Below are 21,666 nucleotides of genomic sequence, written 5' to 3'. Positions count from 1 at the left end.
GTTAGAAATTACTTATTTCACAGTTATTCTGTTATCGTCAATCGAGTCTTCTTCTTCTCTCTTGTTCATCTTTTACTGTTTTTTTCATGGCACTTACGAAACTCATTCGAAAATATTGTTAATTACGAGCGTGCGCGCACTAATCAGCAGAATACGACGATCAGGCGATACTTTCGACATTAATCGCAAAATATGCGCATTTTATTATATGAGCCTCTCAGAAGCCAAACTGCTTCAACTCAAGTTTTTGTAAACTTCTTAATTTTAATACCGACGCACGTGATTAGTGTTCTGGTACTAAAATTAAGAAATTTACAAAAACTGGAGTTGATCAATTTGGTTTGTGAGAAGCTCATATAGTGAGAGAGCAGCATGAAAGATATGGTAAGTTACGATTCGCTCGGCACTCGAAAATTGCGGTCAAATACATATGTCATTTTTTACATTTATATTTTATGGAAACTTTATCTCATGTTATAATAAAAGTGAATAAATATACAAGTTTGAATGAAAGATAAACATATGCGGATGGCAATACTGGAAATTATAGTTAATTTGTCAACTTTTTGACGATAGATATTTTGCGGAACATACATATATATGTATAATTAATAAATGATAAATATTTAATTATTTATTTTATTATTGTATTTGCCAATCAGTGTAGCAAAATTTAGTACATACTTGTATAACAATGATTGATGATATATATTTCATGTGATTTATTTCATCGAAATCTAGTGACAAAATACTTGAATATTATTTTTGGATATTTACCTTTTATATACAATATGTATATTTATATATATATATATATATATATATATATATATATATATATTAAATTTATATATATATATATATTTATTTATTTATTTCATACATATATACTTATGTTTCAATGCAATTATATATAATTATTTATTAGCGACAGAGATAATAGAGCCGCAATAAATGGCACAATATTCGAGTCCGGAGTCCTATTCCCATCGCAATATAACAGTAAGTACGCGTGTAATTAATATCGGGTGTGGCGATCGTCTATATCTTGCTGATTAATACGTGCGCAATAGTAATTAATTCGCGAGTGAGTTTTTGTACATGTATTATAAAGAAGCAGTGAAAAATAAACAAAATGGGAAGAAGAGGAGAAGGTACTAATCGATGGAGCAACCGAGTTGCGGTGAGCAATTTATATATTATTATTTTCTTTATACATATATTTGTTCTCTTTTTTATTTTGTTTGATTAATGAAAGTTTATCCCTTTCTGTTGTTTTCTTTGAAAATAAAGTATTTACCTATCTTGCACATGTATATTGGCCGTCCAATCTCGCTGATATTCATTCACTTAAAAGCCTCCGCAAACAGACGTTTCGAAATCAACATAACGTAACTCGATGGATTAATGTAAAATATCATTGCGATGTTACATCTCTGTTTGCGCGCCTTCGTGAAAGAATAAAGAACGAAATTTGATTTCTTCATTAAAGATTTTTTCATTAAAACTCGTGTTTAGAGCAGTTTTTTTTATTATTTATCTAGTATCGAAAAGACATTGTAGTGCATCTCATGCAGTTTTCTCGGATGTATGTGTTTCTGATGATCTATCTGAAACAATGGCTATATCTGCTGCGAAACGTGTTTCGCATCCAGGTGTGTAATTGAAAATGAAAAGATCTATCATTTCTCGATATGTCGTAAGAAAGATTGGATATAACGTATCGAAGATACTTTTGCAATAATTTTCTTGCTCATGTGTTTTACGGTAACTCAAAATCTTTCTTATGGTATAGTAAAATATCAAAAGTCTTTCTCAATTTATTATCTTCTTATTTCGTTTTTTTTTTCTTTACTTTTTTTCTAAACCGAAAGACATTTAACTGCATAAAATATCACATGAGACATCAAACAAGATATAATTGCACAAGTAAAACAAGAATCTTTTAAGGAATGTTTAAAACAATGGAAATAAATTTTTCAGTTAAGACAAATACGTCGAGTTACATCCTTGGCGTCGCTTTGTTTGAAAAAAGGATGGAACAAACAGTGACTTGGTCAGAGACTAACTTGGTCAAAAAGAGAAAGAGATTTTTACCAGCTGTATGTCGGGAGATAACATCCCGACATATTTGCCTAGCAAAAGCTTCGGACTAAAGAGGGTAGGAGAGAGAGAGAGAGTCAAAAACAGAGTGGACATATTGCCACAGTGGCATCGCGCCAGTCCTCGTGTTTCTGCGAGTATCTGAGAACGTAAATTGAATCGTGTATTGGCCGACGATAAATCTGGAAGGCGTCCACGCCATATTTCCATCAAAATCTCTCAATCGAATTTTTTATTTTTTATTTAATTCTATCTCTATGAGAGACAGAGAGAGAGAGAGAGAGTGAGTGAGAAATGCATGATTTATACATTTATTTGGACTAATGTTCGCGTACAAATTACATTGAGCAAATAGAAACGCAATGACAGCCATCTCGGCGACATAGATTGAACGTACAATAGCATAGAAGAGAAGAGAGAGATGTATTGCTCGATGCAGTGAACCAATCACACGTTCAACATAGCACATTCATGAAATAATTTCCGCCTCTTTGACCGAAATATTAGCAGTCGGATATTCAATGGCGTATGCTCATAACTCTATTTAGCGTGTTTCATTCAACGTGTATATCGGGGGAATAATAAAATTCACACATAGAAAATCAGGCCGCGGCTTAATCAAGCTTGACTGGCGCGGATCGAAAACATCGTCAAGCATACAGCAAATCGATCATATTATGCGGAATTTGTTTAATCATTCGTTTACAAAATGAACGAACGAGCAATCGATACGATTGCTCGTAATAACTTTTCCATTATAGTAGATACTTTTTGCGACGCGAATCGGAGTCGCGACTCGAGAAGCGCTAATTACTATAAACAAAGTCAGTCATACAATCGGGACGTGAAACGAGTATGAAAAATATCTCGTGATAATGAACGTTTTCAAATTATTTTATTACGTTATTTCTACTTTTAACAATATATCGTAGCTCGTTTCAATCTGTCTGTATAATTATATGTCGTCCTATTTCAGTATTTTTGGTTTTCTCTTCACAGATGAGATTCACCTGCCAGTAATTTGAGAACTTGGAAGGACGAATCAGACGGTCAGTATCGACAGCAGTTATCGGAGCAGTTTCCAGACGCGGTGAGTCTTATTCTTACTCGATTATTATTCTTACGTCGCGTTGCTGGGACGGAAAGAAATGAGGCACTGAAGGAAAAGAAATTATTTCATAAAGAGAAAGAGTATAAATTTCATTCTTTTGTAATACGCGGATGATTACCAGGATTCTCCAAGTAGCTATCCCGAGCTAAGGTGAGCTCGCCGAGGGCGCACTTTTTAAGCTTTTCCGTATTCCCTTGATTTCTCTTGTTGCTCTCTTCTTTTTCTACGCTTCTTTTATTCTCGATCCCAGATCTTTTTTTTTTTTTTTTTTTTTTTATCTCCTTTCCCGCGCTCGCCAGCAGCGGCGCTTTCAAAGAAATATCAATTTGTTGAATTATTACCCTCAAAAGCGACGAACTTAGGATTTTAATGTCCGCGAAACGCATGTCTTTGATCGATTTCATAAAATATATTTTGAATTAACTATACAAATATTTTAAATAATTAAACATTAATATATAGAACATTTACATTTTCAAAATCATTATTTCATGTATTTCAATTTCATTCAGTCAGTAATGCTTTTAATCCCGAGATTAATATTATAATAATAATTACAAAATTGATTGTTTTTGCACGCGTAAAAAATGCAAGGCAAAATTTTATTTATTTATTTATTTTTTTTTTTTTTTTTTTTCATCAAACTATGAACAAGAAGTTGAAAAAATTTTTATACGAACGAGTGCGACTGCACAATGATGAAGCTAGATGAGACGAGATCGAGCTAAAATCGATAAAAGTGCATAAAAATTTGCTCTGCTCCACTCGATCATTCTATTAGTTTTGACGTTATCGCGACGCGATCGATCTTGTCGAGGAGTTTTTTCGAGGCGTTTTTCAACTCGCGCGAATTAACAGCGGTACCGATTATACGATCCATTTACATCCCGCGTTTCTCCCCTCTCCCTCCCTCCCTCCTTCCCTTCTTGTCGACAGAAGCGACGGGCTGTTTCCGGGCTGCGAGCCCATTTTCCGCTCTTCCAAGTATGCTTCGACGGTTGGCTTCGGAATATTATCATTCGACTATAGAGAGACATCGTCTCTCTCTCCCATTATCTATCCGCGCTACAACTACTCGAAGCTGTGGCCGTGCCATTAAAACTACGGAGGTCAATTTGTCCCTGCGCGCCACTCGACCTTGTATTAATGTTCGGCTTACAGTTGGTAGAATAAACGCCGTTCGAAATCCAATCTCTTCGTTGGCGCATGTGATTACCGCCAGGTCGCCGTTAACCTTACGTTATGGTAAAGCGAGGTGCGATGACTTTAAAACCCTTCTTGCTTAAAAATGCGACTATATAACAGCTCGTCGAATTAATTTCAAATCAAACTTGACGAAATATCTTGACTTATTCAAGATAAATTTATCGATAAAAACTCGTTTCATTATAAACGTTTTTTTTTTTTTTTTTTTTTTTTTTTTTTTTTACAAATGATTTTATAAAACAAATACCTCAATATATGGGCAACATATGTCGATGTAAAAAAAAAGGAAAAAAAAATGAAAAGTTCGTTCCCTATCAAATTTACTCCAGTCGCTTTTATCGTGTCGCTCGTAACGATGCTTTTTATGACTAGTAGACAGGATTTGATCTTTATTAATTTCGTACAATAATGCGCGTTATAGCCGAGTATGCCGCAGGCTCGGAAGGGGTTGGCAGGGAGGAGGGAGAGAAGTGGTTAAGCAGAGAGGTGGATGATAAAGGCTGCGAATGGAAAAGCCGAAGGCGGAAAGGAGGTGGAAAACGACCTAACTCGTTCCTCTCTGTGATCCGTTTTAATTTTCCGCGCTTTACCTCTGAAGCGTTCAACGCTTTACAACGCTGCCTACCCACTTTCTTGTGCCCCTCCCCTTTCCCTATTTCCACGGCGATCAAAGGGCCGTCCTCGGTATCCGCGAAAAGATCGAGCGCGCATCGATGCGTTCGATACCGCGACGATAATGTCGCGCGAGAGAGTTATAGAAAGCGTACGCGTGTCAGAAATGTTTTTTTGTCATATCACGTACCTACAATATCAATCTGCGGGAAAAAAAAGGGTCAAATTCATTCGCGTCCGTTTGTAAAATTATATTTATGGAACGCGCGATCGGAGTTAATCTACAATAATAATAATTTTACCTTGAGCGATTTAACACGCTCAGGTAAATCATATAACTGTACTGCGCCGGTACATTCGCGCTGATGGTCATCAATCTTGAATTAAGCGTGCGACGGGCGTTTGAATTTAATCTACCTGATACTATTAAGATAACACCGTTTGTGTAATGATAATCCGTGCTTCGTATATTATATAATTATATACGAACTACGAACGCGATTCGAAAAGAGGATAAAAACATTTGAAACGTGAGTATACTTTGGCAGCACTCTCTCTAGTCATGGAACCTCTAGCGACGTACTTATACTTTGATGCACTCCGCGCCATTTGGTCGCGGGACCGTTTCTCGGGCCGTAAAGCAGAAAGAGCCAAAAGCGTATCCGACGACTCGTTAGGATAGGAGTGGAGAAGGGCAAGAGAAGTCGTAGTGTCGCCTCGAGTACTCGTCGTGCGATGTACGACGATCAATCAGAATTTTCCACGCTTCTTCGTCGGTACACGGACGCATGTACGTACCTATGTACGTACGTTCCAATTCGGTGACTAAGGGGGGGGGGGTCGTTGAACCGTTTCCGCGGCGCTGCATCCAAAAATACATGGGAATTGGGGAGAAGCTGCCCGTGCGCTTGGAAACGTAAACGGGACGACAGAGCGGAGGGATAAAGGGGACAGAGAGCGGTGCAAGATCACAAACGGATGCAGAGAGGACATAGATGAGAATGTAGAGGAAAACGCGCGCCCAGGGAGACGCGCTACTAAAGAGAAATAGAGACGGCCAGAGAGGAAGAGAGGAGAAGCGACGAACAAGGTGGAAAAGCGCATTCCGATGTCGGCGACGGGATAGGAGAGACGGGCAAAATTTGGAAACTGGACAGAGAGCGAGAGAGAGAGAGAGAGAGAGAGAGAGAGAGAGAGAGAGAGAGAGAGAGAGAGAAAGACGAGAGAGGAGACACGCGGAGGAAGAAGCGCGATGTGGGAGCACACAAACTCCTCTTCCTCACCCTCTCTCCCTCGGGTGACAAACAGTGGACCGTAGTCAGCTAGCAGAGCGACGGTGCGGATGAATATATATCGCGATGCGACTCCTCTCCGCGGAGTTAGAAATTACTCCTCTCTCTCTCTCTCTCTCTCTCTCTCTCTCTCTCTCTCTCTTTCATCCAGTATTTTCACGGGGTTATTACGGGTACGCTGATACTTTTGGATAATATAAAAAGGAGAGAATAGAAGATAGGGTGTAAGGATGGGATTTAAAAGTTTCGAACAAAAAAAGAGGATCGATCGAAAACACGCGAATACTACTTTGCGCGCGCCGAGCTTACTTCACTTTCGTTTATATTGAATCCCGTTGGTTATCCTGTATAAGGCAACAGCCAAGTTGGAGATTTCACCGTTCAAAAAACAATTTTTTTTTTCTTTTTTTTCGCTAATTAGGATCTGAATCCCCCGAGTCAATGTTTCAACAGAATATTGTTTGTGTGTACTTTTAATATTTCCCTACTCTTTTTTACTCTGAAACCCAGAAATAATCTCCCGCGTATTAATTTGCGAGGAAATATTTGTAAACTCGTTATCCGGTGGCGCGTCCCAGCCTCTTTCAAAATGTACAATCAATTTTTCTCGTGCTACCGAATACGTTGAATCATTATCGAAACGCGGATGATACTTTTAAATTATAATAAAATGAAATTTCTTTAAATTAGAATTCAGATTCAGAGAATATCTTGAAAAATAATTAAAGTATCTATCACTTTTCTATACAATATTATTATAGACTTATAAAAGTACCGAGTAAAATTGTTTGGAAGCAATCTCAAGAGTGGTTCTTTAAATCTTTCCATAAAAGGATCTGTGCACGGATTTTCTTTGAACTTATTGTCGAAGAGTTACTAAAAAACCGAAGAAGTACTAAATTGTCTTGAAAAATAAAAAAAAGCCCAATTTCATCGATTAGTTGCTATCATCATTATTTTCATACCGCATATGAAAAATCAAATGTAGCGTAACGAAGATTTAATATGCGGATATGTACTCTTCGAATACATTGAGCTCTCAAGAATGTAATACGCCTTGCGAAATGTGCGTCGGAATGTAGCGATCGAAGAGAAATTATACCCCAGTATGCCATCGTCGTGCCATCGTAGCAATAACAACATTACGTATGAAAATGGAGTGGCAGGGGACGGACACGGGAGGATCGTTATATATTTGCGACATCACGGGGTGAACTTAAAGTCGACGCAAACTGATGCGACATTCGTGACGTAGGGGCGGGGCGCGATGAGAAGCCGATTGCATCACAATTGCAGAATGCAATAATGGCCTCTCTAACTGAATTTTTTCCGAAGAATCAATCAATAAATTTTCAGATAATTTGCTAGAAAGATATTTTCTACTTAGAATTTTAGGGGAAAAAATGTTAGGAAATTTTCGAAAAATTCGGAAATTGAATTTTTAGAAAATTAAAATTTGACATTGTTGATGTAGAACAATGACGTCACTACATTGTAAGATTAAAAAAAATATATATTCTTAAAATTAAACATGTTTTTAATAATTTAGAAATGTCTCGCGCACGAATAGAGTCGGATTGCGTTAGGTTAGCAAGTAAAACCATTGCGATACTCCGAGTAGATGGATACCGTTGATATCAACTCGAGTTTAGTCTACGAGACGTTTGAAAATTTGCGCTTACACATCTTTGACATATAGTCATGGCGTAATTCTGCAACTCAAAGGAGAAAGAGACTGTGTAGAGACTGCGTCGAAACTTTGGTTCCTGCCGTTTCAACTTGGTCTCGGTGTCTCGAATGTATTTCGTCTCTCGATCTTCTATCTCTTCGACGGTAACGTCTGATACAGTGATCGTCAACTTTTTCGATTATCGTACTTTCGAATTCACTTTGAGCCATCGACTTGAAAGTCTTGGAAAATTCAAGGCTGGAAAGATCCCTCGAAAACACCTACGTCTTTCCTATACTAGCCATTTACCATGGAAATTGCTTCACTCGTATATATAGATTAATGTGTGATAAAGGGAGATTTTCTGACTTTCTCGCTTACAGATGACAATTATAAATTAAAATTTAAATTAACTTAGGTAATATTTATTCTCAAGTATAATTTTTACGATCGATTTTATTATCGTTTTAGTTTTACATCTCATTCATGTTTAGCGTCGGACTGTTATCGTGACAATCGTCGCACCGAATAAATGCTAGCTGTTATTTCTTCCACGTAGATGGAATCGGCCAACGATCGCCCTAATGCGGTCGGGCTATAATGTCGCCGTGAAATTAGATCGCTCGCAATAAATTAAATCGTAGCGCCAACGACGGAAGGCGCAAAATGGAGACGGAGGCGGAAAGCGACGGAGAAACGCGCGCGACTCCGCTAAAGTTCTTAACTGCGGCTCCGTAACTAAGTTGCCACCGGGCTCGTTTGGAACTTAACCGATGAATAACTGCAAAATAATCAGCTTAAATATTCATGCTCCGCGTTTGCCATCGCTATAGTTTGTCCCTTGATGCCGCCAAAACCTGATTACTTCTCTTTTTCCACTAACCCCCATTTTCGAGATATGACACAGAGATACCAGCTTTTATTTCTATCTAATCCATTTTAATCTTTAAATGGACGCATTTCGAAAAGTACGTTTGATTTGAAAACATGTATGGGAATTAAAGAAGAGATCGAAGAAGAACATTTATTATTTACTGTCCGTTTCGTTATATATAGATTATCCTCTAGAGAGAAGAAATATTTATAAGAATAATTGTCCTAGACAGAAAGATGATTCTAAAAAAATATTAACTCTTATCGGACGTTCATTTCAAAACTCAAATTCGAAATTAAGGGGGTTAATTTGACACTGCAAGTAAATCGACACGCTAATTAAAGTTTGATGTAAAATTTGGACAAAGTAATGATGAAGTTTTATAGATAGTTTGATGCATTTTAGCCATTAGAGTTATTAGATTGACAAAATAAACGTGTTTTAATTTTGTGAGAAACTTGTTAGGTAAGACTCTATTTTTCGATATTTAGCAAAAAGATGTGAAAAAACTATTAAATTGACTAACGTCTGATGAGGGTTAATTTTTCTCTAATAAACTTTCTTTATCAATTTTTGTAGCTTCTAATCCGATATACAATAATATTGTCTTCTTCGATAATTCGAGTACAGATTATAAGACTTCGATTTTGAAATTTAATTACATATTAACCTCGTATTATGTAAAAGATATACCAATTTTTCGCGATTTGACATCTTTTGTATTTTTAACTTTACGTTATAAAATACGTTTTGTTCCATTTTCTTGGATAATTTGTCTCTTAATGCCATCAATATTGATTTTACTTCTCTTTTTCCACTAACCTCTTTTTCGAGAAATGTGACAGAGAAATGCTTCCGCGTCTGTGTATATTTGTATATAATCCATTTTAATCTTTAAATGGATACGTTTCGAAAAATACGTTGGATTAAAAAAAAATGTGGGAATTAAAGAAGAGATCAAAGAACACAATATTTATGATCTCTAGTTTGTTTCACTATAAATTGTTACACAAGAATGACGATAAAGATAATTATTTTAATTCAAGAATTAGATTTAAAGAAGATTTTAAATGAAAATATCTCAATTTTGAAAAATTTCAAGATTTTAAATGAAAATCTTCTTGAAATCTAATTCTTGAATAATTATATCTTTATCGTCATTCTTATTGTGTAAGAATTTATAGTGAAACAGACTAGAGAGTATAAATATTGTGTTCTTCTTTAATTCCCATATATTTTTCCTGTAACTCACAACACGTGATGTTCAACAATATTGTCTTGCTCGATCGTTCGAATTGAAAAGATTATAGAAAAAGATTTCGACTTAGAAATTATATTCCAATTACGCTCTACCTCGTGTTAGAAAATATACACAAATCTCTTGCGATTTGACATCTTCCGTGCTACTTTCAACTTTAAATACCCCGTTTCGCTCCATCCTTCCTCCGTACGATTCGCTCGATTTGCCGCAGGATGTAATACTACCGGCGCCGGCCGAACCGTATAGTTCGAAGGAGAAGATTGCAGAGTTGGAAGCCTCGTTTCCAGCAGGCTACAACAAAGGATCTTACTTGAATGTTAGGTGTACGCCTTCGTTCTCGTTGATAATTACGATATCTCCTGACGTGTACAAATCATTTTGGGTTCCCGTTAAACTGTCACTTTAACACCATGTAATTCATCAAAAGGATATACCGTGTATTACGTAATTACGTGCGCTTGAGGAGCGTAGGATGGGAGACGCGATACGAAATTGTAATATTCCATATGCATATGTGAAATGCATATGCGGGATAATTTACGTTTTGTCGGCCGATTAGAAGTCTCCTTCTTCACTCGCTCGCGATTTAGCGGAGTGAGTCGAACTTGACAACATCGAACAGCGAGTTCACCGTTTGCTTAGATTCCTCCAAGTTTTTCTGCCTCTCGACTTCCTAGGCGGAGTCATTGACTGTACCGCCATTTAATATCGCCGGAGGAGTATACGGAGACGGGTCTTCTATCAGTGGCTCTCACATTTCCTTCAATGTTTTGTCCATGTTTTTGTGGAAACAATCTCTTTCAATGCTCACACTTAATTCATTTCAAGTGGCTCGTAATTAATGAAAAAAATTTTAGTTCTATATTTAATACTTAAAACATTTTTTTAAATATTAATTAACCAATTAAATCTCCAATTAAAAAGTCTTGAATTTTACAAATTACTTTAGAGATTTTTGTTGTGCGCAACATAAATGCTAATTTATAACTACCTTTTACTCAGACACCAGAATTAATATAGTATTTAATATATTTAAAAATAATCGGGATTTTGTATTTACATAATTGAAAGTTTAAATCAATTAAAAATTGCTTTCAAAAAGAAGCTCTTAGCTTAACGCGATATAGTCATTCTTCTATATAGTCTCTTTTATAGAAAATTTTTAGATATATTAAATGATCTCTTCTTACTTAATATGAGAAATAGCAATCTTTTTCAATGTTCATTTTTTATTCACTTCAAGTGGTTTATAAGTAATCAAGAAATTTTGGTTCTATATTTAATTTCTAAAATGTTTATTAAAATATTAATTAAGAAATGGAATCTCCAAGTAATAATTTTCAGTTTTACAAATTACTTCAGAGACTTTTGATGTGTAATATAAAGTATAAATTAATTAATTATGATGACTATCTCCCCCTCACACACACACACACACACACACACACACACACACACACACACATATCAGAATTAATATCAGTATTTAATATATGTATTTATATATAAAGACGATTGTGTGGATTAGACTGAATTAAATGATAATTATAGTTTCATCATTATCATATTGGCACAATTTCTTTCGCTTATACCGTAAAAGATATACGAGTTAATATTGCTTTGCACATTTATTAAATACCCGCTATCGATTCGTCTTTGCGAAAAAATCCGGAAAAAGATAAAATCTGCGTGAAGTAAGTAGGGCGGAGGCACGATTTATCGTGCATCAAAACCGATTAGCGATCGTAATCCGCTCCGTTTCTCCGTCTGAGATCACGGTGGTATCGCTGATGCAGCTGGATCGTTTATCACGCGAGGAGGAACGGTCGGAGCGGATCAGTGGCTCTCATCCCTGAGGTTGTTCCTCTATGATCTCCTGGTTCGTCACGGAAAACAGGGTTTCGCATCCGGTCGAGGTTGATCGTTTATCAAAGGACGATCCGATGGCGGAAGCGTTTGCGGGACTTTTCTCGAGAGAGCAAAAGAGAGAGAGAGAGAGAGAGAGAGCGAGCGAGCGAGCGAGCGATCCATCGTAAAACCTTGCCGACTTCTTAGATGTCCAGAGAAGGAAGGGCGGACATGTTGCGTATAGGTATATATATCGTGAATAATTATTCTCTTGGTAATAATGGTCGTGAGTCATTTTCGTTAATGAGAATCGCTTCTCCCCATTTGGAAACGACGACTCGCGGAACGAAGCTACGTAAGTTCGGCGTGAGCGGCGTAGATTTATTCGCGTACGTGAGGTTTAATCAACAAATGGATGTTACTCATGTCGTGTGACACGCCATTGGATGATTTGAGGGATTGAATTTTTGCAACCGCGAGCGCACACGACGTGGAACGTGAGGTGAAATTTTATGCATTCTACATTAAGTCTTATTTAACTGATTAAAATTTTCTCACGATTATCATTGCGTTCTTATTATTGCGCGAATATAAAACTAATAATAAAACTTTTATTTTTGAAATAACTTTTTGCACTCGAATAGATTTATATATACCTACTTGAATATTTAATGAACCTACCAAATTTGAAATTGAAGGAAAAAAGCTTGATATGATCAGTCATACCAATTGAAAAACGTTCCAAGAATATTTGGCGAATACTTTATAAATTTTTTAAATTATATTCTTTAAATGTAGATTATATAGAGTATATTTATAAATAGATTATATATTCTTTAAATTATAGATTTATTGAAAGCATTTTTTTGCACTATTATCTTCAATTAAAGGCAAACTATTTTTCTTATCGTTAAAACTACAGATATAAATCTTATTTAGTCTTCCTTGTGTAACTCGATATATCGAAGCACGTGGTTTTAAAAAAATGCAACGACTTGTATTTATTTTACCTAACTTGTGTAAAATATTTTAATAATTAAGTTTACGGCGTACATATGTATATTTCGGTTTATCTTTAATCGTATACAAAACAAAATCGCTTACAAAAATATAAATTTCAGATTACACGAATGTATCCGATTTTTTTTGTATACGTTTTTACAGCAGAAACTTGGTAGTTCAGCTTGTGCTTTTTACTTCATAAATAATGTAAGGGGAAAAACTCGACTTTCGTTGCAATATTTAAATTCTACGCCTTATCGCAAGATGCATTTCCAAGTTTTACCGCACTGTATGCTTCTCTTTCTATTTAGGATCACTTTTTTTTCTCGCATAATAAATTGCTAGAAACAGTGCAAGGATGATGACGAAAATTCAAGTTTAATATGTCGCGAATTTAGATTAAAAAATAATTGCGCTAATTTTTACATTCATTTTTTTTTTTTATATACGAATCTACCAGCTATTTATTCCGCGCTACTTCCATTAAGCGCGTACAATCGCGTCAAATCCGTCGAGCAAAGCTGGAATTTCCAGAGATATGTAGCTCGACGACAATCGACACGCGACGCACAACCTTCCTTCTTTCCCCATCTCGTAAATATCCCAGGTGGCGCGACCCCTCGTTATACGTCGGTGTTGTGCGCGCCCTTCTCTTACGAGTTTCTCCTCGCCTTTTAGGGAGTTCATCGCCGGCTGTTGGAATCTGTCTTTTGTCGTCACGCCGACACGTCCTCCGGTAACTAAGAATAGCTCGTCGTCGCTCGCTCGTAAGACTCGTGAAAGTCGTATGAAATAAAAGCCGGGAGGGCGCGTGAGTATTTTTCCCGGGAGTGGTACAGGAGTCGATCTCCACGTGCGTGCATATCCGGATTCACGCCGGATGTGAGGATTGGGAAAAGGCGGCAGACAGAGGGGGACGTGAGGAGAGGGAAGGTTAAAGCGCCGAAAGGAAGGGTGGCCTAAAATTACTACCACTCGGAGACGACTCGTCGTCGCCGCGATAGTTTCGCGCCGTTCTCGGATTCTTCTGGCTAACGACAACCTCGCGGAGTGAGTGCCCGTAATTCTCGAGCGATAAAAATACCCCCTTTTTCCTCCCTACCTCTTCCCGAAGGTCGTTTCATTCTAGAGATTTACTTTGAAAATAGATGTATGCGCTTTTTTTTTATTCGTACGGCGAATCAGAGTCCTGCGAATATCCTTTGCCGCCTGTTAAAACGATTCTTCGGAAAAGAATTTAATGGCCAGCTATACTCGCGTTACTCTCGCTCGAATTTAAAAGGTCGTGAATTCTTCTCGTTAAGGGACCCCTTTCAAGTGCGAGATTTTATTTCAGCACATCGGCGGAAGTGCGATCCCCAGGAAGGAAGTAAGTCCTAATTAATCCAGACATGCTCTATAATTAGCGCTGTGTCTGAACAAACGACCTCGAGTTTTCTTTCCTCGAATTCACTTATAAAATAAATCGCAAGCATTTATACGGAATATAGTTTCAAAGAGAGTAATCATGGAATAATAAACTTTCCTTCGGAAACTCTGGATTTGTCGATATGCAAACTTCAAATTTCTGCGTGCGGTCGAGATATTAAATACAAATGTTTGTCGAGCAAAATGGACACGTCTCATTTTGAAATATTTAATTGGACGAATGAATAAAAGTTTTAATTTTATGCATATTAATTTATTTTTTTTTAATTCTACATTTTACACGAGCAGTTTCACGCTTGAATTAATAAGAGGCGGAGATTTTTATTTTTATTTTTTATGACATTTGCTCCATATAAAACATTAAAGTGTGCAATGAAGACCTTATATAAAGTAAATCCATGCGCGAAACAATAAATAAACCGAATAGGAGATGTCGAAGGCAATGGTGTGTGTATGTATGTATGTATGTATGTATGTATGTATGTATGTATGTGGGTGTGTGATACGAAGCAGGTCGGAAAAGGTCGTGGAATACGTCGTCGTCGAAGAGAATGGGGGCGACGAAAGTCATAGTCATAAAGAACTCGCAATTCATACCGCATGTTTCGCCAATACGACGCGCTGTCGCGCCCCGGGAAACGTACCATGTGAATTTGAAAATGTGTCTATAAGTATATACCTATAGTAACAGCGGCTATAAATAACGGTCATAAATGTAGATTTGCGAGTTAATAAATTTGTGCGGCTGCGGCGGAAGCCGCGACGTGTTCTATACACGGGGTGTGACGAAATGTAAAGAGCGCTCGAAATCTAGAGAAGGAGATTTAATTCTCTCGGCGAAAAGATTCTTCGCGAAAATGCCGCGTTAGAGAGCAGGGTTGTTGTTGAATTATGGAAAATTTGAGATATACTTTTCGCGTTATATTTCGTGAAAAAAAAAAAAATCTATTTACAAAGGCACAAATCCTACCCTTGTTGACCGCGCGTTATATATAATTTTTGATCGAACTCATCTGTATTGAAGCGACGCGGCGTATGAAGCCGCAGTTTCGAGGATCGTTTACATTTACGCCGTTTGAATTTGATATCAATTTATATCCGCCGATATATGGAATCGCGGGGATAATCTTCCCATATCGTGCCGACAAACATTAATTAACGTCAACGAATCGCCGGGATTATTTCTCCAACACTTTGGTGGTTAAAACGAATTTGTCGGTTACGCATTTACGCAAATCGTCGCCGCCGTTCTCGATTGATCGATATATATACCGGTCGATTAATAGCCATCGACGGGGGTGGCCCACGGGTGATGGTGGCCATTTAGATCGCGAGGCAGTCGCTAATAGAATCGAAAGTGAGTCGTTCTGTCAATTCCATTATTAAGCCGCCGTCGGCGGTGCTCGAGCGCAATTTCGAGCCGAGCGAACCCAGCAGATTGAACGTTGGTGAACTAATTGCACCAACGTGACAAGCAGTCGATCTTGTGAGGGCATTCGCCCGTTTCCTCCTCCTCTCTCTCTCTCTCTCTCTCTCTCTCTCTCTCTCTCTCTCTCTCTCTCTGTTTCTCTCTCCCTTTCTCCCTGTTCCTCTCTCTCTCTCTCTCTCTCTCTCTCTAGTTTTCTTTCTCCCTCGTCGCACAACAGCCGGATCGCGAACAATCGCGAGCTCAATCGCGTGTTTGCAGCGGACACTCGAAATTCAAGAAGGTGCTCGAAATAAGACGCTGGCAATTGTCGAGAAAAATTCGCACGAACATAAGTAATTGCGAGTCCTCTGCAAAAGTATGTATTATGGATAAGAATGACCATTCCGAAAAGAAACGCTATATCGCTTCTTGTATCAATTAATTTTTCATCTTTAAAATACGCTCATGAGGTGCACACACATACATGTGTATGAAGATATATTTCTAGTGAAATTAATTATATGGGTTTCTTTCTTAAGGAAAATCAAAGTATTTTTCACTAAAAAGCAATGAATAGTTACTCTCAATTATAAGTCTGGCTCTGCAAATTAGAGTGAAATCTCATTGAAAACAATTAATTGGTAATAGTGGCTGTTTCGATTAATAATATTTTTTAAATAATATTGTTAAAAATTCGAATACTATATAAGGTTAAAACGCTTAATAATATGTTTTGTTAAATATCTGAATTTTTAATCAAGAATTTTATTTTTTGTTTATCATATTTTAAGAATAAGAAAGTTACATATATATCATTTAAATTTTTAAATATTAAATATTAAATTTGTTTGTTCCAAATACATCCGTGTAGAGAAGTTTCTTTCAAAAAATAGCAATTCTAAAATAAATATAAAAAGCTATTTTTGCAAAATATGTACGATTATTATTAGTTTTGTTCATTGAAATTTTGTTAATTAGTATAGAATATAAGATAGAAGAGAGTAAAATGTGTTTTTTGTCATCGGAAAATTATCTTCCAGATTTTTTTATATAGAATTTTATATCACTATTTTAGTGTCTTTTTTATTGATTCAGTTTAATGAATCGGTACGGACAATCATACAGCTAATACTGGGACAATTTTTAATCCGCAGAAAAATTTCTATTGTAAATATTAAAATTATATACATATATAATGGATTTTAATTACATGTATAATATTCTCTCTCTTAAATATTTTTTTTAAATACTATTTGTGGAGGACAAAAGAAAAGAAAAATAAAACTTTTTGATATGTTTTATATAATGCGCGCATGAAATATTTGTTTCAATTATCACACGAGTTTTATAAGACATTCCTATAAGATATGGGTCATGAGTGACCCGGTATTCGCCTGGGGCGGAAGAAGTTGAATATATTAAAGTAAAAGAGTTGATTATTCTTGGTTATTCTTGGGCTGGGATGTGAAATCATTTCACAACAATGATATAAAGCTGTAATAAAAATGACTCGCGAGCTTGGAGTTTGTCACACGTGTAACTTGATTCTTCTCGTCTTTTCTCGCGTCGCGGGACGGTTGAATTTCGACGAATGACAGATCGATCGATTTTGGGGTGGTGATCCCGCAAACAGCCACGTACGACTGTGCGATGCGAGGGTCGAGTTATCCAATTGTTTTTGCGGCCATTGTTCCGCCATTAGCATCGAACGGTTCCGCCGGAAAGTTTCGTTTTCAGGAATTGCCGGAGTTTCGAAATGGATGGCCCGCCGTTCGACTAACACCGTTTGCCATTGAACGCTCATCGGTGCGTCCTCTATGTATACCGCACACTAGCTAGCTTGGTTCTCCAATCGGTCTTTTTACACAACATGTCCCGCAATCGTCATATAATACGTATTTTTAATAGGGCATTCGATTAAATGCTCGATTAAAGCCTTTTAAAAAACCGTTAATAAAGAAAAGAGAGGTCGCAATAATTTCTGAATTTACAATTAATCTAAATTAGCAACGTATCATGTAAATTTGCGCGTTCAGATCTGTAATTATACAAGTATTTACTATTCTTTATTGTAAGTCTTTATTGCTCTTTCAAGCGATATGATAGTAATTTTTACTACTCGGCTGATTTTATTTTCTTGATTTTTTGTATACAACAAGTACTGTGTGTATATACATTATAGCAATCAGCTGATATTGACAAATTTATTAGTAATAATAATAGATTTTAATTGCGTATATTTTATTGTGTATAGGTACATGAAAAAATATATATTTTTTCTTCTCGACTTTAATCTTTAAAATACTCCATTAAAATTACGATAGTATGATAATTGCACATTTTATTTAAAAATGTCCTTTGCTATGCGGATAAAAAAAGATTTCATTGTTATCAGTGTCGTTTAATTATTCCAACTTCATTAACTCGTATGAGATTTTTCAATTATGTTTCATTAATTTTACTAATATATATATATATATATACCGCATCAACTGAATATATTACTACATTTTCACAAGTTAATTTTTTCACGTTTTTTTACACATATATAATATATTTGACATTATTTTAAAATTCTTGATTAATAGTTTAATTATGATAAAGTATATTGAATTGAAATTTCTCATATTTAGTTTCATATATTACAGCATTTATATTTAATAAATTATTATCTTAAAATTTTGGCTTGTGCGTTACTTTGCATAATATATCATACATTCACAGTATATATTATTGATAATAAATATTATATTATTAATGAAAAAAATAAAATCAAGATTGGAGCGATAAAAAAAATGGCAGTGCGACGGAAATGACAATGCTTCTGGGACACCCTATATATTTTGGCAAACATATACGTTCCCTGTTCTATTTTCATGACACTATCACAGTGGCGTTACGTCGATATAAGACGGCGATTTTGTCGAAGCAGTCGACTTTCTTGGGATTGTATCAAGGTGCTGCAGCAGCTGGCGTCGAGAATGATTTGCGCCTTTGCGCGCGGCGCGAATAAAAAAAAAAAAGAGACGAGAGAGGGAGAGGAAAAGAGAAAAGATTTGCACCGTTTGTACATTCGAAAGTTTTCTGAATATTTCGTGGCCTTTCTCTCCCACCCGTTCTCCCTTTCGGTATTTCTGTATATGTCAAATCGCGACGTGACGTATTTTCATTTTTCTCTCGCGCTTGCATAACGTAGGGAGAAATTTTTTGTTCCTCGCACTCCGAGATTTCGCTCGATCGACAGTTAAGAATCTGCTTTTCCCGTATTACGGACAGACAGAAAAACGTGCCTTCGAAAATATTGCTCAGTTTGTGAAATCTTTCTAAATTTTTCTTTTTTTATATTATACATTATAATATATATATATTCAGAAATTTTTTATATATATATATATATTTTATATTATAAATTATAATATGAAAAGAGAGAATCGTAATTTAAAGCTTATTCATAAATTCGTAATGTCAAGAATTGAAAAGAATGACGATAAATGACGATTTTCCGCGACATTTCCCCCTAATTTCTAATCATCAAACACGATTTCAACTTGTTTGAGTCAACGATAATAATTCATCTGTTTAATTCACGCTTATTAATTATGTGGATAAATCAATCATTAGAATATGTTTAATGAATATTCCAGGTACGGGCGTTTCAGTCGATGAAATACGAATAGAGGGCGTATTATTATTATTATTATTATTATTGAATGGGTCCATATTCATCGCCCTAAATGTGGCTATTTGGGTTTCAGTTCACGGTAACGTGTCAACGATAACGTTATAGACGACGTACGTATCCTCATAACAGATAAATAATATTTCAAAACGTGGGACAAACGCGGTGGGGGGGGGAGAGGGGGAAGGAGGGGAGGCGTTACCATTAAACGTGAAATGTGAGTACAGGCTATTGAATCCGCGTTCACATTGCCTATCGATACATGTAATAATGTATGCATAATACAGGGCAAGGTTGGGTAATAGCGAACGGCGGGAAGCATCGAACAGTGTCAATCGCTGACATGGAGCGCCATGGTTCAGCACCTTTCGGTCATCTGTTACAGGCTCGATACGAGCGAAGCGTGGAATGCCCATTTTGAAATTGCACCCTTCGTCGTTTGAACCGGAATTACGTTGTGTCGCTTTTACGCTGAGATTTACTACATGCCAATCGAAGATATCGTCGGCCAATTTCATGGGAGAATAATAAGAGAAATGTCAAATTTAAAATATGCCTAGTTATCGTAAAAGCGCGAAAATTTAATAATATAGCAGGTATAACAGATTATGCTATATAACAGATTAATATAAGATCCTTACAGCATAATTTAATCTGTTATATTATTAATTTTTTTTTTGCTAAGACAGGATCAATGATACAGTTCAAAAGAGAAATTTTTTTTTATAACAAAAGACTAGTTACTTTCCATTATTTTTTTAACACCAAATAGAATTCCATTTTTCAAATTGCGTCACTATATGTCACAATTTTGAAAAACTTACAGTTAAAATTCCAAAAAAGTTATTTGAATGGATTTTGTTACAACTACGATATGTAACGATGTGCTTGAGAAATCTTGGTGCGATTAAAATCAAGTATTTTAGCATTTTCAGCCTTCAAAAGGGACTTTTTATACATGTCAATTATATGTTGATCATAATTAACAACATATTTATAATTAAAAATGAAATTTGTTGCAGAAAAAAAATTAGAATTGAAAATGTAAATTTTTATTTTTAATTACGTTTATTTAAACCAAGTTTTTAGATACCTGAATACGAAATCTAATATTAAAATTAATAAATTCAAAATGTCTATATATATATATATATATATATATTTTTGTAAAAATTCAAATTTTTTTAACATCTATGTTATTCATTCTATTATTTTAAAATTGTTTAATTTTGACATCGTGCAGATTTATATTCAACGGAAAAAACTTAAGCTTGATTAAATATGACTTATAAAAATTTGATATATCTTTTATAAAAGTTTGATATATCTTTAATGATGAAATTTCGCAGCTTTTCTATAATAGATCTCTATATACAGCTCAGATCTACTTAAATCGTAAATACCTTATTAATATTTTATATGATACATTAAAATAGCTCTTTGTTGCAACTTTAAGTGCTACATAAAGTGCAAATTTCTTTTGCGTGGCGTGAAGGAGCAATTTGGAGAATGGCTTTGTTTTCAGTACCAAAAAAATTACGGGCAATGATTAGTTTTTGTTCTTGTGTTTTTTTCTAGCTTAACTATGGAATCGGAAATTGCTCAAAAATTCATAGCTGGAAAAGACAATGTATTACAATTTTTTACAAGATTAATAACAATATAACAGATATTGCCATTTCCTTAAAATACAAAGATAAATATATTTATCGATCAAACTTACCACGAGCTGTATGCTTTTAGGAACGACTGAACAACTAGTTTCCAAAACCGAATTCCAATTTGTAACATTCGTATTATACGAATGGTTTCTGATTTACTACCGGAAGCTCTTCGATTAGGGTGCATTCTGAATATTGATTGTAACACGTCGCGCTGACAATCGGAACGAGAAACTTGGCGGGCAAAGATGTTGCGCTGCATCCAACTACGCGCGTGCAACCAACTAAATGTGGATGAATAATTTCTCTTTGATGGAAAAACTTCACATATTGCACGCATTCCGCCATTAAAAAAAAAAATATATATATATATATATATACATATATATATATACATTGCAATGTGACATACAAATCGAACAAGCACGACGATTTCAACGAATTCAATTCCGACTGTTTTCAATGTTTCCATACAAATTGACTATTACGGCTTTAATAAACATGAAACGTAA

The 21,666-nt window shown here is 35.7% G+C and overlaps 1 long non-coding RNA gene across 1 annotated transcript in view; it reads left to right on the top strand.

Moving 5' to 3' along the window:
• The window catches only part of LOC140665332 (uncharacterized), a 73,304-nt gene that overhangs the window by 4,621 nt on the left and 47,017 nt on the right, over positions 1 to 21,666 (top strand). The window contains exon 2 of the long non-coding RNA XR_012046585.1: positions 3,103 to 3,193. This is a non-coding gene — a long non-coding RNA (uncharacterized lncRNA). The remainder of the gene's footprint in view (positions 1 to 3,102; positions 3,194 to 21,666) is intronic.

Source organism: Anoplolepis gracilipes, chromosome 4, assembly GCF_047496725.1.
Source record: "Anoplolepis gracilipes chromosome 4, ASM4749672v1, whole genome shotgun sequence".
NCBI classification, from domain to species: Eukaryota; Metazoa; Arthropoda; class Insecta; order Hymenoptera; family Formicidae; genus Anoplolepis; species Anoplolepis gracilipes.
The sequence above is the reverse complement of the archived record's forward strand: the minus strand, read 5'-3'. Positions and strand labels throughout refer to the sequence as shown.